General features: G+C 50.9%; 1 protein-coding gene and 1 long non-coding RNA gene across 2 annotated transcripts in view; both read right to left on the bottom strand.

Moving 5' to 3' along the window:
- LOC146420171 (uncharacterized) overlaps positions 1 to 14,969 on the bottom strand; it is a 482,891-nt gene that overhangs the window by 325,837 nt on the left and 142,085 nt on the right. The gene's annotated exons all lie outside the window — the stretch shown is intronic.
- LOC146420181 (uncharacterized) lies at positions 13,695 to 14,747 on the bottom strand. Its single transcript, XR_014849243.1, has 3 exons — positions 14,592 to 14,747; positions 14,184 to 14,354; positions 13,695 to 13,849 (listed from the first exon to the last, which is right to left on the bottom strand). It is a non-coding gene; the product is annotated as an uncharacterized LOC146420181 (long non-coding RNA).

Here is a 14,969-nt window from a genome sequence, read left to right as displayed (position 1 = left end):
GGTGCTCCCCATGCCCTGCCCACAGGCACTGTGGGTCCCTTGCCGCCAGGCTGGGGCTGGGCTGGGTGGCCCTGCTCAGGACACAGTGCCCGGGGAGACCCTGGATTCTGGTGGCACAAGCACCACACCCCCTAGCCTGCCCTGCGCTTGCTTTGGGCCACACCAGCCCCATCCCGGTGCCTAAGGCATGTCTTCCAGCCCCAGCCAGGGTCAGTGCTGGCAGCAGAGTGCCACTGTGCCAGTGTGTGCCAGCCTGGGGGCACAGGGAACAGCCCTCAGGGCTGGGCTGGAGTGACCGTGCTGCTTCCTTTTCTTACAGGACTGATGGAGATGATGGACACACCATCCTTTCCATATGTTCTGTTTGTTCTTGTTATGAACGTTTGTAAATATGTTGATTAGATTTCTCCTTTAAGATAAAACGTTTTACTGTAAATACGTTCTATAGATTGCTGTTGTTATAAAGATTCTTATATTGTAAATACGTTCTGCAGCTTGTTGTTGCTGCTCTTCTGTAAATAAATTGTCATTTGTTTTCCACACCCCAACTTTCTTTGCAATTCCTTTGGGCACATGCAGCATTTGCAGAGTTGTGGTTTCAGTTTGCTCCGTGTTCCTGGGGCTAGAGGTCCCTCCAGGTGCTGGTGTGGCGCAGACTGACTCCACAACTGAGAAAGTTATGAGGTAGGTATGTGTTTATTCCAGCTGGGGTGCATGGGGGGTAGCCCCTCCAAAGGCATGCACCCCGTCAGCAGCACTTCACTAGGTTTATATTAGGTTACAGGTTACATATGCAGAAAGTTGCACAATGCCCCTATATATATTCATTACCTATCCCCGATTAGTATTATAATGAGTTCAAAGTTCATTTAAATATGTTAGTGCAAGCACAGTGTCACAGATTAATTGTGGGTGAGGGTCCCAAAGATGAAGTTAGTAGTCTTCCTCAGGATGAGCTCTTCACCCTGTTCCCTTGCAGCTTGGAGGGAGCTGGGCTGGGCTGAGAGAAGCTGGGAGAGAAACCCATCAGTGTCCATCTCAGCCTGTGTGAGCGTGCAGGGGGAGGACTGAGCCCAGGGCTTGTGGGGCAGAGCCAGGGCCTGGGGAAGGGCTGGAAAACAGGCTAGTGGCCGAGAGAGGAGGCTGCTCTGTGCCCTTGGTGGCACGGACAGAGCAGGGAGGGAGCCCAGGACATTTGTCAGCCTCAGCCTCTGTCCCCAGCCGTTGCCAGCCCTGGCTGCTCAGCCCAGGTTTGCGGGTGAGTTTGGCTGTGCCCCAGCTCCATCCTGCTGCAGGGCTCAGGGCCTGTTCCCGGCAATGGTCAGCCCTGCCTGGCCTCTCTGCTGGCCCCGAGCCTGGCAGAGCCTGGGGCAGGGCTGGCTGGGAAGGGCCACAGGTGCCACGGGCTGTGCAGGAGCTTGGAGAGGCTGCCCAGCAGGGAGGCCATGGGGGCACAGAGCCCCAGGGGCTGCTGTGGGCACCACAGCACAGAGGCTATTCCCACCTGGAATGCTCCTGGCCTGGCCTGGGCTGCACAGGGGGGCTGTGGCACCATGGCTGGGGCAGCGGGGCACAAAGGGGCCACGGAGCTGCTGCCGGAGTTGACAGCAAGGCCAGGAGCAGACAAGGAATTTCTTCTCTATTCACACTATATTAGGAGATACTTGGATTCAATATCAATTGGGAATTGCATATATTATTGTATCAACAGGGAAAAAACCCTAAACAAAACCTAAAAAGTCTTTTCCCACTGTTTTTGAAAATATATTTACTTTGAATGCACTTGAGAAATCTGCCTAATTAATCACAGAAGGATTGAAAACTTAAATCATATTGTTCCCAAAAGCTTGACTTGTTAAGCTGTTTTGAAAATCAATGAGCCCTGGAGCACTGAATTCCTGAAGATCTGAAGCCTCTGGAGAAGTAAAGTTCAGCAGCAACGTCTAAGTTGCTGTGAATGTCAGCAGCCCCCACTGAGGCCATCCCTGCCAAGAGACTGTGGGGAGAATGAGCAGACAAGGAGAGCATGCCTGGGGCTGGGAAAGCAGAACGCAGAGGCACCACCAGGTCCAGGTGGGAAATGAACTGTGGAGTGTGGCTGTGAAAGCCCTGCCTGGGCTGTGCCAAGCAGGACAGCCAAGCCCTGACTCCCATGGCCTGGGAATGGGGCTCTGTGGCCTCACAGGATGCTTGTGGCTCTCCTGGGAGCAGTGGGATGTGGGCTGTGGAATGGTGATTGCAGGTGTAAGGCTCCAAACAACCCTCTCAACAAGACCTGTGAAAGGAATTACAGTTGTTTGTGGACTCTGAGTACAAGAAAATATTCCTATGGGAAAGATCCCTGGATAGAAGGAAATGTGGTGGCGAAATCCCAATTCTGCCCATGGGTACCTGGAGGAGAAGGACAGTTCTTTTTAACAGGAAGGAAAGCAGAGAGCCCCAGTGTTTCAGTAGCAGATGAGAAGAGACTCTCAACATGTCATGGTTGGCTGGAGAAGTCAGGTGGCCCCTGGGAGACCAAACCAGCCAGACCTGTGCCATGTTCCCTTGATTTTATGGCCCCTGTAGTGTCACAATGGTCCCTTGGTTCCATGGGACCTCATAGTGTCACAATGGTCTCACTAGTTCTACAGGGCCCTGCACTGTCACAATGTCCCCTTGGTTCCATGAGGCTGTGACATTTCTTCATATTCTCTCCATGGTTCCATGAGGCCTTGCAATGTCACAATGGACCTTTGGCTCTATGGGGTCTCACAGTGTCACAAAGGTCTCCTGTGGCTCCGCAGTGTCACAATGGACTCTTGGTTCTATAAGGCCCTGCAGTGTCCCAGCGGCCTCAATGGCCCCTTTGCTTCCATGAGGCCCAGCAGTGTCAAATTGCCTCTTGGTTCCACCAGCCCTGCAGTGTCACAATGGTCCCTCGGTCCCACAAGGCCCCACAGTGTCACCATGGTCTCCTCAGTTCCATGGGGCCCTGGGGTGGTGCATTCCTCCCTCCCCTTCTCAGGCTGCCCTGCGATCTGAGAAATGCTCATTAGGCCTCAGCCTTGGCCAACAGCCCCTGGGCTCAGCTCCTCTGCAGCTGATCACAAACACTGTCTGCTCCCAGCCACTGCTGCTGTCCAACCAGCTCCTGGTTGCTTTAGGAGCAGCCTTGGGAACTGTTTTTCTCCCCTCAATAGCACAACATCCCCGTTCTCACAGTGTCAAAGAAAGCTGTTGATGCGAAGTGCAGCCAGGATGAAACATTGCTGTCACTAAAGCCCATCTCTTGGGGCCCTATGAACAGGGCTCCCAAATGAGCCCCTTGGAGCTCTCCTGGAGCAGTGAGCTCCCTCTGAGTGGGGCCTCTCCGAGCCGGGAACTCTCCCGTTTGCTGCACTCGGAGCATCCCCGAACAACGAGGGACCCTGGGCCGATCCCCCCACTGCTCGAGGCTCAACCCTTCGCCTGCTGGGGAGATGCAAAAGCATCCCCAGTGAGCATTTCCCTGGCCTCCAGGGCAATTTCTGACAGCTGCCTGGCACTGCCTCTTTCTGTCTGTGTGCACACACGTGTGCCTGTGCTCTGCAAATGGGGGAGAAATGCTGCTCTGGGAGGTGTTGAAGTGCTTTGGATATCTGAGTGAGTTAGGCCTGTAAGTAAGGTTCAGTCATCAGGTATGAGCTAAGTGAAATGCTGCTGAGGGCTTTTCTTCTGCTAAGTTGTTGAGTTTAAGGTATAAGTCAAGGTTAAGGTAGAAGTTAAGTTCTGTTAAGTTTGAGGGCTGTTAAGATTTTAGGCCATATTCCTTTTATGCTCGCCCTCACTGTCCTTTTGTCACACACACACACACACACACACACACACACACACAAACACACACACACAAGGACAGTTCTCAGTCAATATCTGGTTTGATTGCCTGGATTTGCTTGGTTTTGTTGTTGCTTTTTTCCTCTGGTGTGCCTGAACTGTCCAGTCAGGAGCAGAGTGACTCTTGGCAAGGAACTTTGTTGTGCTGTCGCTTGACATTAAATCTGGTTTTTGCTGATGCCTTGCTGGGGATTTTTTAAGTGCTCTCAAGCCCTCATTTATAAGACCTGGGCCAGGCTCTCCTCCTGGGGGACACGGGGACGCTGCCAGGGGATCCCTGTCCCCCTGTCCCACCCCCCAGGGCCCTGTCCCCCCTGTCCCCATGTCAGGCTCTGGGGGTCGATCTGGTGGAACATCCTGTGGGGGAGGCTGTGGCACTGGGGGTCGGGGGGGACCTGGGGGGACAGGGGACCCTGCTGTGCACGAGCAGCATTGGAGTTGTCTGGGGGAACTTTGGTGGGGGCTAGGGCAGAGTGACCTCCCCAGGGACCTCACACAGCCCCCAGTGACCTCACACAGACCTCCTGTGATGTCACACATCCACTCTGGAATGTCACAGCCCTCTCTATGATGTCCCAGTTGATGCTGCAATGTCACACAACCTGCCCTCGGGTGTCACACCACCGTTCTGTGATGTCACAGCTTGCTCTGGGATGTCACAACCCCTCTGGGATGTCACCCAACAACCCTGTGATGTCACAACCCAGTCTGTAACGTCACAGCGTCCTCTGTGACATCACACAGCCTGTTCCTTGATGTCACAGACAACTCTGTGATGTTACAAAGCCACACTGTGATGTCACAGCCTGCTCTCTGATGTCAGACAGAGCCATCCTCTATGATGGCAGAGTCTGCTCTGCAACCGCACAGCCCTCTTTGTGATGTCACAGCCCGCTCTGTGGCACAGCCTGCTTCATGATGTCACATCACCACCATGGGACATTACATCCTGCCCTATCATGTCACACAACCGACCAGTGATTTCACAGCCCAGTCTATGATGTCACAGCCCTCTGTGACCTCACAGCCAACCTGGGATGTCATACAGCCACACTGTGATGTCACAGTGAGCTCTGCGATGTCACACAGTCCCCTCTCTGATGCCATAGCTGGTCCATGATCTCACAGAACACTCTGTGATGTCACAGCCAAATGTGTGACCTCTCACAACCCACTCTGTGATGTCACACAGCTCCTGTCTGACATCACAGCTGCTCTGTGGCTCTCTGACACAGCCCCAGAGGTGCCCATGGCTATGACACAGCCCCTCTGGGCCATGGCACAACCCCTGCCAATGCTGAGCACCTGTGAGCTCTGGGTGTGCCCTGCTGGTGTCCCTGAGATGGCCTGGCAGTGCCCCAGCCCTGCTGGGCTGTGCACAGGAGCTGCTCCTGGGCAGAGCTGTCTCTCTGCAGCGCTGCTGCTTGCCAGGAGCTCCTCTGTGCCAGGAGCCCAGCCCAGCTCAGCAGCACAGCAACAGCACAGGGACTGGAATGACCCTCGTGGGGCTTTGGTGCTGTTTGCATCAGAGTCAGTCCCTCAGAGTGAGTGCAAAAGACTTCTCAAGAAGTCAATGTGAGATGGAAACACTGAAGTTCCTTGTAGTTTAAATGGGTTCCTCTAACAGACACAACTGAGAAACTCTCCCCAGGTTCCAGTGAGAGCAGAACACTGCAGGCAGTGATGGCAGGTGAGGACAAACAAGGCAAAGGTGTCTCTGATACTGAGCAAACCTGGATGTGTTTCATGAATCCAAAGGGCCAAGCCCTGAGCCCCAGCCCCTGGCAAGGCAGATCCTGTCCCTCCCTCATTGCTCAGGGCTCTTCCCAGGGCACTGGGATGTGGGGATGTGCAATGCCAAGGGCAGGACCATGGGGTGGCCCCTGCCAGGCTGCTGTGGGAGGGACAAGGAGGCCATGAGGCCCCAGGGCTGCAAGGGTCACTTGTGTCCTGCTGGCCTCAGGGCCAGGGACAGCAGCCATGCCCAAAGTGCTGCACAAGCTGGCTCTGTCAGGGCCTTGCAGCTTCTGCACATCCCTCTGCCCTCTCCAGCCCAGGCTGTCCTATGCTGTCCATGCCCTGTGCCTCTGTCCCTGCAGGCTGTCGCCATCCCCCGGCTGCCCCACCTCCCTGGCCTCTTCCTTCCCTGACAGCTCTGCATCCTGCCTGGCTCTGCCTTGGCACACAAAGCCTTGGGCTGATCCAGACTCCTGACAAACCATGGCTCTGCCTTGATTTCCCTCTGGTATTATGCTGTTCATTAGGAAGTTATTTTATCATTATGGAGAAATATTTCAAAGAGCTTCTAATAAATCGGCATTCCTATTTTAAAGAGTGTATTTGTCCCTTTAGAGAAGAGGTGATTGCAGCATTCTGTGACTGACATTGATCCAGGGTCTTACCGAAGGAGGTCTGGCTTGGTCAGAGAAGCTGTGCCTTGACATGGGTGTGGACAACCCTGGTCCTCAAAGCCCAACCCCATCCTGTCTCTCCTCACTCACCTGGAACCTGCTTTGCTTGCACAACTGGCTGCACTCAGGCAAAGAGGGGTTTCTTCTTTTATTTCTTGAAGCTCCTGAGTTTCCCCACTGAAATCAGACACCCTCCTTAAGTGTGTGCCAAGCCCAAGCTGCCACCAAGGAGGTTCCCCTTCCCCAAGGCAGAACCATGCAAGGATAATTTTAGACACACAGGAAGTTCTACAATAAACACAAATCCAGTGTTCAGTGAAGGCAGAATTAGACCAACTGCTGAAGGGCAGACAAGCTTTGAACTCCTTGTGGCTCAAAGCACCAAGGGGATTGTTGAGAGGTGTGTGAGTGAGCCAAGAGTGAGGGGAAGGGAAATGCAGAGAGCCCTGGAAGTGCTTGTGTGCAGACAGGCTGCTGGGAAGGGCACTGCAGCCCTGCCCTGGGCCAGCTGTGATGCTGGATTCTCATGCCAACCTGCACTGGGCCACTGCAAGGGGCTGTTGCCATGGCCACTTCACTGAGCCCAGGGCAGCAGCCCATTGCTCAGGGCTGGTGTCACTGCCCAGAGCCACAGGGGATCCATGGCTGGGGTTTGTGCCATGGCCACCTGCCCTGTGCCGCGCTGGCTGGGCAGGCGCCGCGGAACCAGCAGCAAAGCCCAGTGCCAGGGCCAAAGGCCAGGTCAGCCTGACAGAAAGGGTCAGTGCTGGGGACTGTTTCCATGGCAACCATCACTGGGACACCACACCTGGGTCACCTGTCATGGCAGTTGCCATGGAAACCCCTTGGAGGGACTGATGCCAGGGACACTTGCACTGAGACACTGCTGGGCTCGGGTGCCATGGCAACCACCATAGGGCATCATTGGTCCAGAGGTTGCCATGGCAACCAGCACAGAGCCCCCCTTCCTACTCTCCAATGCCAGGACAACCTGCAGGAGACACTTTGCTGAGGTTGGGTCCATGGCAAACAACCTTTGCCCTGCTGGGATGGGGATTGTCACGGTCAGAAAGCAGCCTGTGGAGCCGTGGTGATGCTGGATGGCCATGGGGTGCTGCTTTGGGTGGGGCAGAGGGAATTTCCTTCCCAGGGCTTTCTTGGGGCTGTGCTTTGGGGCTGTGCTGAGCACAGGGTTGATCACACACAGATGGTTTTGTTCTCACTGAGCTTGCACAGAGCCAAGGCCTTTCCTGCCCCTCGTCTGGCCACGCTGGGGAGGGGCTGGGGGTGTGGGGGAGGTTGGGAGGGGACACAGGGGGACAGGTGACCCAACTGACCCTGGGGATATCCCAGACCACAGGATATCATGCTCAGTGGATAAAGTGGGGAGAACAAGGAGCAAGGGGTGACATTTCGAGTGATGGTTTTTGTCTTCCCAGGGAACACTTAGGCAGGAGGGGATCCTGTTTTGCTGGTGGTCAGGGTCAGCACCAAAGACACAGACACCAACTGAAGGAACAGTGTAATTTATATAATGCAAAGAATTACAAAAGGAGAAGCTCAGCAAAGCACATGATCATTAGCAAATTATCACAAAAGGAGAAGCTCAGCAAGGCACCCTGTAATGTCACAGCCCTCTCTATGATGTCCCAGTTGATGCTGCAATGTCACGAGCTAATCATCACGAGCAAAGATTGCCTGTAATGATTTAGAAAGATCCATCACCAGTTACCCTCAGACTTTACCATCACCCAGCCCCACACATCAGCTGGGGAAGCTGTCACAGCCGAGGACTGCAGAGCCACTCTGGACACTGGGAATTCCTGCAGCTGTGTCCAGCCACAGGTGAGGCTCCAACCTCGCTGTGAGAGTGCCCGGCTTGGAGAGTGCTGAACAAACAAACTGACAGCACTTCCAGTGCAGGAACATCTGGATTCATTCTGCTGTTTGGTTTCTCCCAAAGCCTGGCCAGGGCTCAAAGGAGGAACCAAGGGAGTTGACTTTGACCATACAGCCCCAAAGAAAGCCTGATTTGGCCTTGTCTGGTTTCTAAATACTGAAAGGTAAAACCAGATTTCACAATGAACAGCTAAAATGATCATTTTGGCAATAATATTTTGTTAATTAGCAGATACATATATAAACTTTGGTTGGAAGGTTCATCTAGAGATCACCTTTGGCTCAGGGCCTGTTGTTCAGGCCTTGGTAGTTCAGTAAGTCCATTGTAGATAAACTACAACCTTCATAACAATTCTTTCAATAATATAACCTTAGATTTAGGTATTAGGCATAAAGGCATAGCCTCTCGCTCTCCAATTAAATGCTCTTTAGGTTCATTACTCAGACCTATAATTGGCAATCCTTTTAAAACATACCTCATTAGTTGCTATTCTCTATGTTATCTATCAAGTCTTCCTTTTTTCTTGAGACTCTCTCTCTTTTTAGACAAATCTGAATTCTCTATTTTCCAGGAAAAACTGGCACAACAACTCTAACATGGAATCATAACACACCAAGTGCACACACTGCAATGATTACAGTCACTGCCACAAATGCATTTCACAGCAGCCTCCAATTTGGCAGCCATGAAGCCAATCCCACCAGGGAGAATTTTTTTCCTTCTGCCACTCTTCTACTGTTCTTTCTATTGAGGTCATTCCTGACTGTTGGACTCCAAACCCATCACTGATACAAGTGCCACATTCCTGTCCTAGAATAGCAGAGATTCCTCCCTGGACAGAAGGCAGATAATCCAAGGCCATGTGGTTCTGTAGAGCTCCCATTGGTGTTTGTTGGAGCTCATAGGATGTGCTATTCGGTATTTTAATAGCATCATTTGCTACTTCTTCTAATAATCAATTTAGCTCCTTAATGTAAACTTCATAGGATGAGGCAGCACACAAAGGGCACAGGGTGAACCAGAATCTTTGGCTTTCTGAAATCAAAGGCACTCTTTGGGTGGAAAATCTTCTCTTGGCCCCAGCTCTTCCCTGTGGTTGTTGCCAAAGTACCCAAAAGGGTGGCACTGCAGCTGAGAGTGGTGTAACACTGACCCTGAGCAGCTCCAGCACCCCAAGCTCTATTGACTTTTTCAGTAATGCTAAACCATATAAATCCTTTCATATTTTGGCCTCTAACTATAACAGGGTAGGTTTCTCCTGAAGGGAAATCTTACTGAATCCTGTAAAACTGATCACTGTATTCTTTTGTTCCACAGTATAGTTTTCTCTAACTGTCCCTTCACTGACTCCGTTACAAGTCAGAGCCCATTGAGAGAGTTCTGCCACCCCACAGGATGGGCCCTGCAAGGGAATCCCATTCCTCCCAACATTGATTGAGAACAAATCCAGCAATAAGTTACATTGAGTATTTTTGCTACCTTGATCTTTACATTTTCATACGAATTCTTATGGCTAATCCCTTGGTGAAACTCCAGAGGTGTTTCTGGCAAAGATTCTGGTTGACTATCAAGATATATCTTATAGGCATAAGTAGTTCTTTAGTGACAAGTGACTTTTTCCTCAATCTCATTTGGGTTAGGAACAATAATTCCATTGTCCATGGAGCTGGCTCCTTTTCAATTCCACAATAATGCCCCAAGGTCCTTTGCTGTTCAGCTTCACTGCGGTGTCTGTGGGTAACAAGGCTTGGTGGGGTCCTTTCCCCTTCGGCTGGAGAGCTGCCAGCTCCCAGTCCTTGAGGTGCTCCAGGCTCCTGGCTGGAATTCCTGTGGAAGGCACTCAGGGTCACATCAGCCTTCACATGGAGCCCTGTGGATCAGAGCATTTTCCAAAGGGAACGTTAGGGCAAACAGGGAGATTTGGTCTGGCAGGATCTGTAAAACAACATCCTATAACATCTGCTTGTTCTCCCATAGAACAGTTGGCTGCAGGGACATATTCCCATTGTTCCTGCCCAGGTTTCAGGATTAAAACAGTGTTTTAATTTAATTTCCCCAGAGCTGTTCCTTCAGCTGGCTCAGAAGGGCCATTTGGCCTCTGGACCCACACCTTGGCTCCATTATTAGGACTGCTGGATCCAAACCCTTTATCTCCACAGACAGTGGTGATTTGAGGTGGATCTTTTTTTTTTTTCCCCCAAATGTCTTTAAAACTACAATGTCAATAATCATACTACCCTGTCATGGGCTTGAATAATTCAATTTGGTTCACTATTGTTTAACAGAATTACTTCAATTTCTCCTTGATAATCTGCATCAATTCCTCCTCCCATGACATGAATAATTTTCAAGGCCAAGCTGCAGTGAGCAGTTATCAAACCAAAGTGTCCTGGAGGAATCTGAATTCCTGTTCTGGTATTGATAACTCTGATTTGCTTCTGATTTATCCTCATTAAATCTAATGCATAAAGATCCAGCCCTGCAGCTTCTGGAGTGGACCTCTAAGGGGTTCTCCATCAGGACAGGTTCCCATCTCCTTAATTTTTCAACTGCTCTTTTAACAACCCCTTTATCTGTTCAACCAGTCCTGCAGCTTGTGGACAGTCTGGTATATGAAAAACCCAGCAGCCTTAATCGCTTTATTTTTCACAGTAACAGACAAAGCATTCCATTTCACAGTATCACCAAACCCTATAAAAATTGCCAATTTCATCCCTTCCTCCTGTATTTATTGTAAACAATCTCACAATGTTTACCACTGACATTCAGGTCCTGGCTAGTCATATTTTGTAAGGTATTTAGAGGTACATTCCTGAGCAGCCAAAGCTAACAAATGTGAGCATTATATAGATATATTTAATTATTTTGTGACATTTATATTAGTACTTATATTTATATAAGAAATGTTTTCATTATATATGAAGTTTTTATTATAATATATATCTATAGAGGTTTTCATTATATTATTATTATTTCACTTGCACAGATGAATCTGAGCTCAAGATTAAAAACTCCTTCTGTCACTCCATGTGGGAGCATTCCACCAATGGCTCCTTTTGTTGGTGTTTTTTACAATATCCTGTTAACAAAATCCATGTATGTCTTCCCAAATCCACAAGTTCTTTTCCTTTTTCAAAACGCAATTTTTGGATGCATTTTAAGACATCCACTGGTTCAGCTGCTTTTAACCAACTTCCCCATTGCTCACACAGTGCTCTGACCTCAGCCCACTCCAGAGCCAGAGAACTATAGGGAAGGTCTTCCCACCCGGGAATTTCGGATAGGACTGATTCCTTACTTTTACATATAAAAAATGACATTTTGCTGTGATCTGGACAGACTATGCCAATTTTCTTTTGCCAGTGGGCAGGGCCAGCACCAAAGACACAAACACCAACTGAAGGAATCAGTGCAATTTCCTACAGTTCAAAGCAGCAAAGAATCACAACAGGAGAAGCTCAGCAATGCACCCAATCATTCCTACCAAAGAGTGCCTGTAATGATTTAGAAAGATCCATCACCAGTTACCCTCACACTTTACCATCACCCAGCCCCACACATCAGCTGGGGAAGCTGTCACAGCCAAGGGCTGCAGAGCCACTCTGGACACTGGGAATTCCTGCAGCTGTGTCCAGCCACAGGTGAGGCTCCAACCTCACTGTGAGAGGGCCCAGCTTGGAGAGTGCTGAACAAACAAACTGACAGCACTTCCAGTGCAGGAACATCTGGATTCATTCTGCTGTTTGGTTTCTCCCAAAGCCTGGCCAGGGCTCAAGGAGGAACCAAGAGATTTGACTTTGACCATACAGCCCCAAACCAGGTCAGATGTTGTATTTCATGGCCTTGTTTAGCTTCTAAATACAGAAAAGTCAATACCTGATCCCCTACTTAGTGGATACAACTATCACAATGCTAATGATCATGCATATTTCAGTAATGAGTGGATACAATGATAACCTTTGGTTGGAAGGTTGATGGAGAGGTCACCTTTGGCTCAGGGCCTGTTGTTCAGGCCTCAGTCAGGCCTCTTGTTCAGGCCTTGGCACTTCAGGGATGTGGTTTAGTGCTGGGCTGACAGTGCTGGGTGAATGGCTGAGCTTGATGAGCTCAGAGGTCTTTTCCAACAGAAAGGATTCTATAATTCCAGGATTCTATCTGCTCCATTCAGCTAGGTCCATGTTAGCAGCATTAGTTTGCTCAGAAAGTTCCCTCTTGGTCAGCTCTTGAGGCCTAAGGCTTCAGGCCCTTTAGCTCCTGGTGCTAAGCTGGTCGTGCTGAAGGAGATGACTCAGAGAGAAGAATACAGTTCATCCAATTCCTTCTGGACACTGAGAGGAGAGGGTGTGAAAACAGGAGCATTGTTTGGTGTTGCTTCCTCTCTGCCATTCACACCTTTCAGTGCTCTGAAACAGCCAAGAGCTTTCTTCAAGAGTGCAAGGAAGCAGCTGTTCCTTCTGCCAGGTGTGGCTCTCTCCAGTCTCTGCACTTGACTGCTTTTGTCCCTCTTGCTGTGCCCTCTGTTCCCCCTCTGCTCGCTGCCTGCTGCCCAGGACTGTGGAACTGGCCCAGATCAAGTGCTCGAGAGCCTCATTTCTCTGCCCTTGGAGCTGCCTGGGCACAGCAGCCTTTTCCATCTGCAAGCTCCATATGGACAGGGAGTGCCCAGCTCTGTTCCTTGCACAACCTCCAGGAGCCCAGGGCTGCCATCTCAAGTCCCTGCTGGCACTGAGGGCTCCCAGGTGCCTCAGGCTGCTGTGACACCACTGCAAACAGGAGGCAAGAGTGGCAGGGGCTGTGCTCAAAGTCACCTCCATTTGCTGCTGCTGCTGCTGCTGTGGGGTCATTTGTCCAGCCCTGCCCAGACTCAGGGATCAGCTCCAGGCCCTGCTGCTGCTCCCTCGGGATCAGCCACAATCTGGTTGTTGCTCTCAATGCCAGCAGAAGCAGTGGCTGAAGCAGCAGGTGCTGACAGTGCCCCAAGCCCCGGGGCCAGAGGCAACGGAGCTGCTCCACACGAGAACCAGAAGCAAAGGGCATTTCTTTTTTAGGATAGGTTTTCTGTTTTAGGGAAAAAAAGGGGAAAAGAAAAAAAAAAACTAGATGAAATGTGAACGATAAAAACGAATCTCAAGTGTGTAGTATAAAAACTTCTGTAACTTTGGATTAAGAAGAAACTGATCTTTTGTAAAGAGAACTCAGTTATTTACTTTGTCAGAGTGCTGATAGCATGGATCTATCTTACTGACCCTCAGCAGCCTTTTTTTAATAGATTTTGGGGTTTGTTTCCAATATTATTATTTTAAATTGTGGTTGAAGCAATAAGAAATTGCTTTGTGCCCTGCCAGCTCCAGGCAGGACTGGGAATCTAAATTCTGCTGATCCCCATCTCATTAAGAATATGCCCTTCCTTCTCACCCTGTGAATACAGGCATTTTGCTGGGACTGTGGAATGTTGGGGTTCTGGCCATTTGGATGTGTATCCCTCACTGCAATCTCTGGGCCTGCAGGAGAGTCTCACTCACCTGCACAAGCAGAAAGCTCTGTCGGTGTGCTCAGAACAGGCTCGTCTGATGCAGAGCTGTCAGAGCAATGGGAGGGCAGAGCAGACCCAGCCGTGCCCAGGGCTGAGCCCCAGCAGAGCCCTGGCAGAGCCCAGAGCAGCCTCAGCATCCGCAGAGCTCGGCTGGAAGGAGAGAAACCAGAAACTGCCCATCAGCTGAAGGCTCCTGTCCCCCTTGTCCCAACTGCCCGCAGTGCCCAGGCCATGCTGGCTGAGCTCAGAGCTGTGCCCAAAGCTCCCCATCATTGCTGCCTCTGGGAGGAGAGCAGGAGGGCAGGACATGTGCCCAGCCTCCACCCAGCCATGGCAGATCCACCTCCTCAGCAGCTGCCCAGAGCCAAAGAGCAGCTTGGCAGACAACTGAAGAATTCTTTGCATCCACCCCAGCAAAGAGGGGTAACTTTGGTGCCCAGCCAGGCTGTGCAATGCCCTGAGCATCCCCTGGCTGGGGACTCACCTGCACATTAGGTCTGGAGTGTGTCTTTGCAGAAGGCGCCAGAATCGAAGTCAATCATCTTCAGCTGCAGATGGCCAGGTTGAGGAAGAGGTGCTAATCCTTGAAGTTGTCCTTGACGTCTCCAGCTGCAGCCCATCTGGTCCAGCTTCTCCAGGGGCTCCTTCTCCTTCCCTGGAGGTCAGAGCAGGCTGTCAGTGTTCTGCCCAGGGCCCCAGACAACAATGAACCAGACAAGCAAAACCAGGGTGGATGGTGGCCACCAGTGCTTGCCAGAGCACATCTCCAGCTCAGCTCCAGCACAAGAGCTGTGAGTTCCCTTCTGATGATCCCTGCTCAGAGCTACAAGCTGGTCAAAAACCGTCTGGTTTGCTTTGCTTCTAATTACCAAGAAATGTGTGGAGCTGTTACCTGCCAGGCCCCTGGATCAAACTGTGCACATGGATCTCTCCCATCTTCTAGGGCAGATGAACACCCTGCATCCACGGATCGCTGAAGAGGTCTTCCAACGATGGCCTGTCCAAGGGTTGCATGGACAAACATCTCTTTATAACATCTTGGCACTCTGAGGAGAGAAACCAGAAACTGCCAATCAGTTGGAGAAGGCTCCTGTCCACTTTTCCCTCCCCATTCCTGTGCCCAGGCCATGCTGGGTGTGCTCAGAGCTGTGCCTAAACTTCCCCAGGGATTCTCTGTTTTGAAGGAGAGCAGGAGAGCAGGACATGTGCCACCTCCTCAGCAGCTGCCAGAGCAGGATGCTCATGAGCCTGCTGCTCTCTCCCAACACTG

The sequence above is a fragment of the Lichenostomus cassidix genome, unplaced genomic scaffold (genome assembly GCF_008360975.1).
Source record: "Lichenostomus cassidix isolate B80296 unplaced genomic scaffold, HeHo_3.0 HiC_scaffold_44, whole genome shotgun sequence".
NCBI classification, from domain to species: Eukaryota; Metazoa; Chordata; class Aves; order Passeriformes; family Meliphagidae; genus Lichenostomus; species Lichenostomus cassidix.
Note: the sequence above shows the minus strand (reverse complement) of the source record. Positions and strands in the feature narration are given on the sequence as shown.